Below are 7,711 nucleotides of genomic sequence, written 5' to 3'. Positions count from 1 at the left end.
CGCCAGGCACCACTACCCGGCCAGGCCTTTTCAGGAGAGCAGGCCGGGCTCCCCCTCTTAGTAAACACGCTCCACCGCTCTGCCCCGTGCATGTTCCGGCCTAAAGTCAACAAGAAGAATGAAAGTCTACAAGAACAGGTGTCACTGAGGCAGAGGTGCACACAGAGGCTGCCCAGGACCACAGGGCAGAGGGAAGGAGCTGGAGTCTCCTACGGCAGCCTGGAGTGAAGAAGCCTAACAGGCAAAGCCCAAGGTGCTGCCTCTACCCCTGCCGCCTCCCCTCTGGTCTCAAACTCAGAGCTTCTGTGGTAGCCCAGGCAGGGTACATCTCTGCTGCAGGGCTGGCCTGCCTGGGTTCCACCCCAGAATCACAGAAAAACATTAATGAAAGAAAAACTCAAGTAACGAGGCTGCCTATTCAGAGGCTCTCTTCACCTGCTCCCCATGGGCTGAGCCCTGGAGCCCCTTTTCCTAGCATCCTGCCATGCAGCTATCTCCCACTCACCACTGCATTGTGCCTGAAGGTTTAGTCTGTGAACTCCATGCAGTAAGACAGAGATGGGTCTTTTCCCTCTGTCCCTTTCTAGCTTTTGGTGCAGTCCTTGGCTGAGCACAGTAAAAAAATTGTTTGCTTTGTTTTGAGACAGGGTCTTCTTATGTAATTAGTTTAAGCTGGCCTTGAACTCCTGGTGATCTGCCTGCCTCAGCCTCCTGAGTACTGGGATTGCAAGTGCGTGCCACCATGCTTGGTTTGTGTACAGCAAATTAATGAAAGGGAAAATCTGACCCATGTTGCCTCACATAGATTTATGTGAGGAGCAGCCTGGAGAAAGCCTCCCACCCTCGTAAATTTATTTGTGTCTATTTATGTCTCACTATCTAGTTCAGACAGGTTTTGAACTCACTATGTAGCCCAGGCTGGCCTAGAACTCCGGGTGATCCTCCTGCCTCAGCTTCCTGAGCACTGGGGCTGCAGGCGTGCGTCAACACACCTGGGTCCTGATAGTACCCAGTTGCCTGGTCTCCCCGCTAAGCATGTCCTTCCTAAACACCAGCTGCAATCATAGTTTCTAAGTGACCAAAAGCTTTTCCATTGCCAGGTACGGTGACTACATGCCTAAAATTCAAGGTACTCAAGAGGTTGAGGCAGGAAGACCAAATATCATGGGCAGCCTCAGCAATTTAAGGAAACCCTGTCTCAATATAAAAATGAAGAAGTTGGGCATAGCCCAGTGATGTGGAGCTTGCCTAACACCCTGAGGTCCTGGGTTCAATGCCCAGCACTGCCAAACAACACAACAACAAAACAATCTTCAGTGGCACCCTACTGTCTAGGGGTAAAGTCCTCAGTACACCACGCCTGGTGCTCATCTCTGGCCTTCCTACCCTGCTGCTGCCCTCCACACCCTGTCCCACCCGGCTCCTCCTCACCCCGGGCACTCACTCCTTCCTCCACACCTTGGATTCTAGGTCAGGGTCGTTCTGCTGCCTGTCCCCAAGGACCCTCAGATCGAGGCTTCTCCCGCAGCTGAGGCAGATGCAGTGTCCCCAGAGCAGAGCAGAACCTGGGCATCCACGCACAGGGCAGTGGTGCGGTTCCTCAGCTCCTCCTGGCCTGCAGCGCTGCCCGCCCACACCCCAGTTCTGGGGCGCCCCACTGCTCCGAGATACTGAGCCCCTGTACACAGGGATCCGTGACCACGAGGACCTCCCTCCAGCTGGCCCTGGGCTTGCTGTGCACAGCCTGAAGGCCAAGCCTGTGTGGTCCCATGTGCCACGTCCTGGATGGCTGTGTGCACACAAGGCAGGACCGCTCAGCCTTTGCTCAGCCGCAGTGTCCCTGCATCAGTGTGCCTTACATTCTCCACAGAACAGTTATCTGTCTATCTTGTCCTCCATCTTTTTTTTGGGTGGGGGGTATTAGGAATTGAACTCAGAACCTTGCACTTGCCAGGTAGGTACTTGTGCCGCTGAGCTGCACACCAGACCCTTTTTCCTCCATCTTGATCACAGTTTGTTTTTGTTTTGTTTTGCTTTTTCTCATTTTTATTTTGAGGCAAGGTCTCCCTAAATTGCCAGGGCTGCGCTTGAATTTGTGATTCTTCTATCTCAGTCTGTTGAGTGGCTGGGATTAACTGTGCCCAGTGAAGACTTGTTTTTTGTTTTTTGGGTTGTTTTTTTTTTTTTTTTTTTTTTTTTTTTGTCTTTTTGGGACAGGGTTTCAATGCAGTTCAGACTGGCCTTGAGCTCACTTTGTAGCTCAGGCTGGTTCTCCATTGAATTCACAGGATCCTCCTGCCTTAGCCTGCTGAGTGCTAGGATTACAAGTATGTGCCATGACACCTTGCCGTGGCTAAGACTTTTTAATAAAATAAAAACCTTTCGGGCTGAGGAGATGGCTCAGTGGAATAAACGCTTCCCTGGCAAGCACAGGGTCCTGAGTTCAATCCCCAGTTCCGCCAAAAAAAAAAAAAATATATATATATATATATATATATATATATATATATAAATAAATAAAATAAAAACCTTTCATTATGATAATCTTCAAATATTCGCTAACTAAAGTCAAGAGAATGTCATAACAAACTTTACTCAGCAGTAAAGTTTGCATACGCTGCTCGGCAGCTACCAGTATTCAGCCCAGCTTGCTCTGTGTTCCCGGCTTTTTTGCCTCGATTGATCAACATCATATCTCGTTGAGTATGGAAGGATCTTGTGCCGTTTTGCTTTCCAAATCATCCTCAGCTTAGCCTCTGATTCTTAGAGGTAATAAATGTTCAGTGGATAAATTAATTAGAAAAGGGGGCGTTCATTCACTCAAAATTCCTTCAACACTTATCAGCCAGGTGTGGGAACACAGGCCTATAATCAGTCAGGAGGCTGAGGCAGAAGGATTCTTGTGAGCTCGAGGCCAGCCTGGGTGACAAAGTGAGCTCGATGCCAAAGCTCAATGTCTTGAACTGCATAGCAAGACCCTGTCTCAAAAAGACGAAAAGTTTTAAAAAGCACCCAGAGTGGTCAGTGCTGTGCAGAGCGCTCAAGCAAGCCTGTCGCTCTGGTTAAGGGCTGCTTCACCCAGGTGTCTGAGGACCCCTCTCTATGAGGGTGACCTCTGAACTGAGTCTCAAAAGGCAAGAAGGCCCTCACTGTGGCTGGTGCAGGGTAGGGCTGCTGCAGTGTCCCCAAGGCCAGCCCTCAACTGGGGCACAGGAAGAAGCTGTGCCACTGGAGCAGGGAGGGCCGAGCGAGGGCCCGGGCGCAGGCAAAGGCCAAGCAGGGGCTGGAGGCTGCATGGAAGTTCTGTCAGGAAGCCACGCAGGGCCTGCAAGGGGCAGCCACAGGGCCTGGGAGCAGAGCGCAGCAGAAAGTGTCGGAAGAGTAAGGCAGAGACCGTGCACGGGTGGAGAGGAGAGGTGAGCAGGGGCGGGCTGAGGTGAGGGAAGGGACGAGGGGGTGAGGGAAGGGACCGGAGGCCAAGCAGGGAGCCACCGGGTGATGAGGAGGCTGTCGAGAAGCGCCAGCTGGTGACCTGCAGGGCGGCTGCGCGCAGACCAAGCGGGCCGGCTCTGGCTGCGCGCTTTATTTGCGATGCTTTGGCGTCGGCGGCGCTCTGCTCTGTAGACCGGCCCAGCGCTACTGCGTGGCTCTCCGAAGCCCAGCGAGCAGGTGTGGGAAGGGCCAGAGCAGAGTGGGGGCTCCTCTCCCGACCCGGCCGGCCGGCGGCCCTGCTTCCCGGAGCATCTCAGCGAGGGAGGCTGGCTCACCTGCACGTGCGTGCGTGCGTAGGGACATTCTCTCACTGTTTGGTCATTTCAGAAAAGAGCAGGAAAGTGGGGCTGGGGACTGGCCAGCGCAAGGCCTGAGTTTACAGCAGCCTCAGTCTAAGGTTCCTTTGGGAGGTGAGCCCCAAAATTCTTGGGGGCCGGGACTTTCCCTGGAAGGGGTGAAAAGGAGAGCGGAGCTGGGGAGGGAGGCCTTCCAGGTCTGCCCCCTGCCCCCATCTGTCAGGACTCACCTGAGCGGCACTGGGACACCTATGACTGCCCTGACCCCTGAGGGGACACCCAGCCTCGTCCCCACTCCTCGCAGAGCGCGGTGCCAGTTTTGAATCATGTATGTGTTATTATATAAATGTGTACACGTACAGAAAAGCTAAAAACACACATCACAATCTTAGATGACGGCCTGGTAGCACAGGAAGCACTCCTATAATCCCAGCACCTGGGAGGCTGAGGCAGGACAAACAAGCTCTAGCCCAGCCCAGTCAATTTAGCAAATGAATGAAGCCCTGACTCAATTTTTGTTGTTGTTGTTCAGTCAGATTTTATTGGTACTTTTTTTTTTTTTTTTCCAGCACCAGGGATCAAACTCAGGACCTTGTGCTTGCTGGGCAGGCCCTTGAGGCACTGAGCTATCTCCCTGGCCTATTTATTGGCACTTTTAATTTAATTAATTAATTTAGATTCTAAAATCACAGATCTGGATAAAAAACATTTACACTAGGTTTTATTGGTACATTTTAGATATATATATAATGATCATATTCATTATAGAGATTTTGTACTACGCATAGTATAATTTGGTTCATTTTCTCATTCCCCTCCCTTCCTTGAACCCCTCCTCCTCTCTCTCTCTCTCTCTCTCTCTCTCTCTCTCTCTCTCTCTCTCTCTCTCTCTCTCTAATTTAAAGGGCTGTAAGGGCCAGCAAGGTAGCTCAGCAGACTGAAGTTCCTTGCTTAGGCAAGCTTGGGCAAGCGCAGGGACCGTGGCTCCATCCCCAGCACCATATGGCTCACCAGCCCCGCCCCCAGGGCAGGCTGGGCGGGCAGAGTGCAGGCATAGTGGCGCATGTGTGTAATCCCAGCGCTGGGGAGGCTGAAAGCAGGAGGATTACCAGGAGTCCTAGCTGCATAGTGAGACCCTGTAACAACCAAATACATTAAAATAAATAAATAAATAAATAAATAAATAAATAAATAAAGGACTGTAATCCCCTGTACCACAGGGTGGGGGGTGGGAGTATTTAAAGGTAGTTGTCTCTGAATGGCAAACCAATAGGTAATTTTTTAATTTAAACTTTTTACTTTTTTAAAAGACAAGTTCTCATTATGCAATTCAGACTGCCCTTGAACTCAATGTGTAGCCAGGCTGGCTTCAAACATAGTGATCCTCCTGCTCAGCCTCCTATATGTTGAGATTACAGGCATTTGCCACCACAACAAGGCGCACTTAAATTTTTATTTTAATTTTGGGAATGCAGCCTTCTGAGCTATACCCCCAGCCCTTTTATTTTTTGAGACAGGGTCTTGTTAAGTTGACCAGACTGGGGTTCAAATCTGCAATCCTCCTGCCCCAGCCTTCCAGAATAATAGGTTTAGAGGTGTGTACCACCTCACCCAGATGTGATTTTGGCCTTTTTTTTTTTTTTTTTTTGCTTTTTGAGACAGGGTCTCTTTCTCTATGCAGTTCAGACTGGACTTGGGCTCACTTTGTAGCCCAGGCTGGTCTTGAACTCACAAGGATCCTCCTTCTTTAGCCTCTCAAATGCCAGGATTACAGGAGTGCATCCACCATGCCTGATTCCAGCTTTGATTGATTGATTGATTGATTGATTGATTGATTGATTTCAGAACCAGGGATTGAACTCAGGCCCTTGCCCTTGCCAGGCAAGCGCTTATTCTACTGAGCCATCTCCCCCAGCCCCTCCCGCTGTGATTTTTATCTTTGTGTTTTTCTGTATTTTCTGCAATGCATTTCTCCCAGAGAAGACAAAATACAGCTTTTAAGAACATCTTTCAATACTGCGGCTCCACTGCAGGGCCTCATAGCTGCTAGGCAAGTGCTCAACCAGCAAGTCACCCCGCCCTCAAGAACTGTACCTTTCTCTGAGGTGCTCAGCCGCAGGGAGCCCGAAGCCTCCTCAGTGGGGGCGAGGACCGTGGGGAGGGTGCATGGTGTGTTCACTTTATTGTCACTTTATCGTTCATCAAATATTTGAAGGCATCATAGAACCCGCAGGAATAGCAGACATGGGGGCTGGTGAGATGGCTCAGTGGTCTAAAGCACCTACTTAGAACAAGCTTAGCAAAGCACAGGGACCGCGGTTCCATCCCCCAGCACCACATGCCAGCCAGCCCCGCCCCCTGGTGGGCTGAGCTGGCCACACACACACACACACACACATACATAAATAAAATTTTTAAAAAAGGAATAGCAGACATGTACGGTACTCTTCTTGTGTTCAGATTAATTTAGATTTTTGGTTTCTGTGACAAGGTCTTGCTATGTAGCTTAGGTTGGCCTCGAACTCCTAGTTATCCTCCTGCCTCTGCCTCCTGAGTACTAGGATTACAGCATGAGCCACCACATCTGCAAACTCAGATAATAAAAAAGAAAAGTGGAACGAGGGAAGGAAGTGAAGGAGCAGCGTAGAGCCAAATGTCCCTCGGACACTGAAGTAAGTCCCAGCTGGAGGCAACGAAGGTGGTGACAGGCAGGAAGCAGAATTCCTGAGACTTCAGGGGTGGCTGAGACTTGGCTTTGCCAAGCAGGTGGGAGCGTTCTGCACAGGAGAAGGCGTCAGCAAGGACACAGGGCAAGGCAGAGCGGGGGTTGCAGACAGGCAGATAAGGGATTCCTGTGTCTGCTGACAGTTGGGGATAACAGGGAGAAAGTTGTTGGGGTTTTATTGTTTTGTTTTGTGAGACAAGTTCTTGCTATGTATCCCACACTGGTTCTTGAACTCACAGCAATTCCAGGCAAGCACTTATTCCACTGAGCTATCTCCCCCGTGTAAATGTATGCACTCACCTGAGAGTTTGGCTCAGAGTGTGTAATCGGCTTGTGTGTGCGCATGCGCACATGTGTGATGGCGTCTATAAAGTAGATGGGCCACAGTGTTTTGGTCTCAGTGGAAACAAAAAGTCCGAGGAGATTGTGGCTTTGACCCCAAGCCTCTGAGTAAGGGTGGAAAACACGGAGACAAAAAGAATCCCTCTGTCCTTCCCCTTGTGCCCACGCCTGGGCCAGTGGAGAAAAGCACGTTGCCAGGAGTGCGCAGCAGCTGCAGGTGCCCCCAATGAGTGGCCTTTGTGTGGACAGCGACTGCACCCCGGATTCCAAGGGCAGAGAAAGGGACAGAAAGCTACCCTCCCAGCTGTCCGCGTTTGTTTTCAGTAGAAGAACGTACAGGAAAGAGGGAGACGGTGGGAAAAGGAAACGGAGACGTTTCTGAGCATGCAAGTAGAGAAAGCATAAAGACGGGCGTGTGATGCAGTACAGTTTACGATGGCATGGATGTGACAACTAGAGGGTTTCAGTACAGATTCCTGCTTGAAGAACTGTGGGGGCGGGGAGATGGCTCAGTGGAATAAGCGCTTGCCTGGCAAGAGCAAGGCCTGAGTTCAATCCCCGGTTCCAAAAAAAAAAAAAAAGAATTGTGGTGCATGGATGGGGTAGAAGCTGTGTTAGAGTGTTTGCTTGGTACGCAAGGCTCTGGGTTCAGTTCCCAGCACACAGAATCCCCGCACATTCCTACCATCAAAAAGTTGGTTAGCTGGCCAGGTGTGGTGGCACACATCTGTAAACACAGCACTTGGGAGGCTGAAGCAGGATTGTGAATTGGATGATAGCCAGATCTACAAAGAGAGTTCAAGCCCAGCTTGAACTGCATAGTGAGACCCTGTCCCCAAAACAAGAAAAAAACATA

Source organism: Octodon degus, unplaced genomic scaffold (assembly GCF_000260255.1).
Source record: "Octodon degus isolate 3935 unplaced genomic scaffold, OctDeg1.0 scaffold00007, whole genome shotgun sequence".
NCBI lineage: Eukaryota > Metazoa > Chordata > Mammalia > Rodentia > Octodontidae > Octodon > Octodon degus.
Note: the sequence above shows the minus strand (reverse complement) of the source record.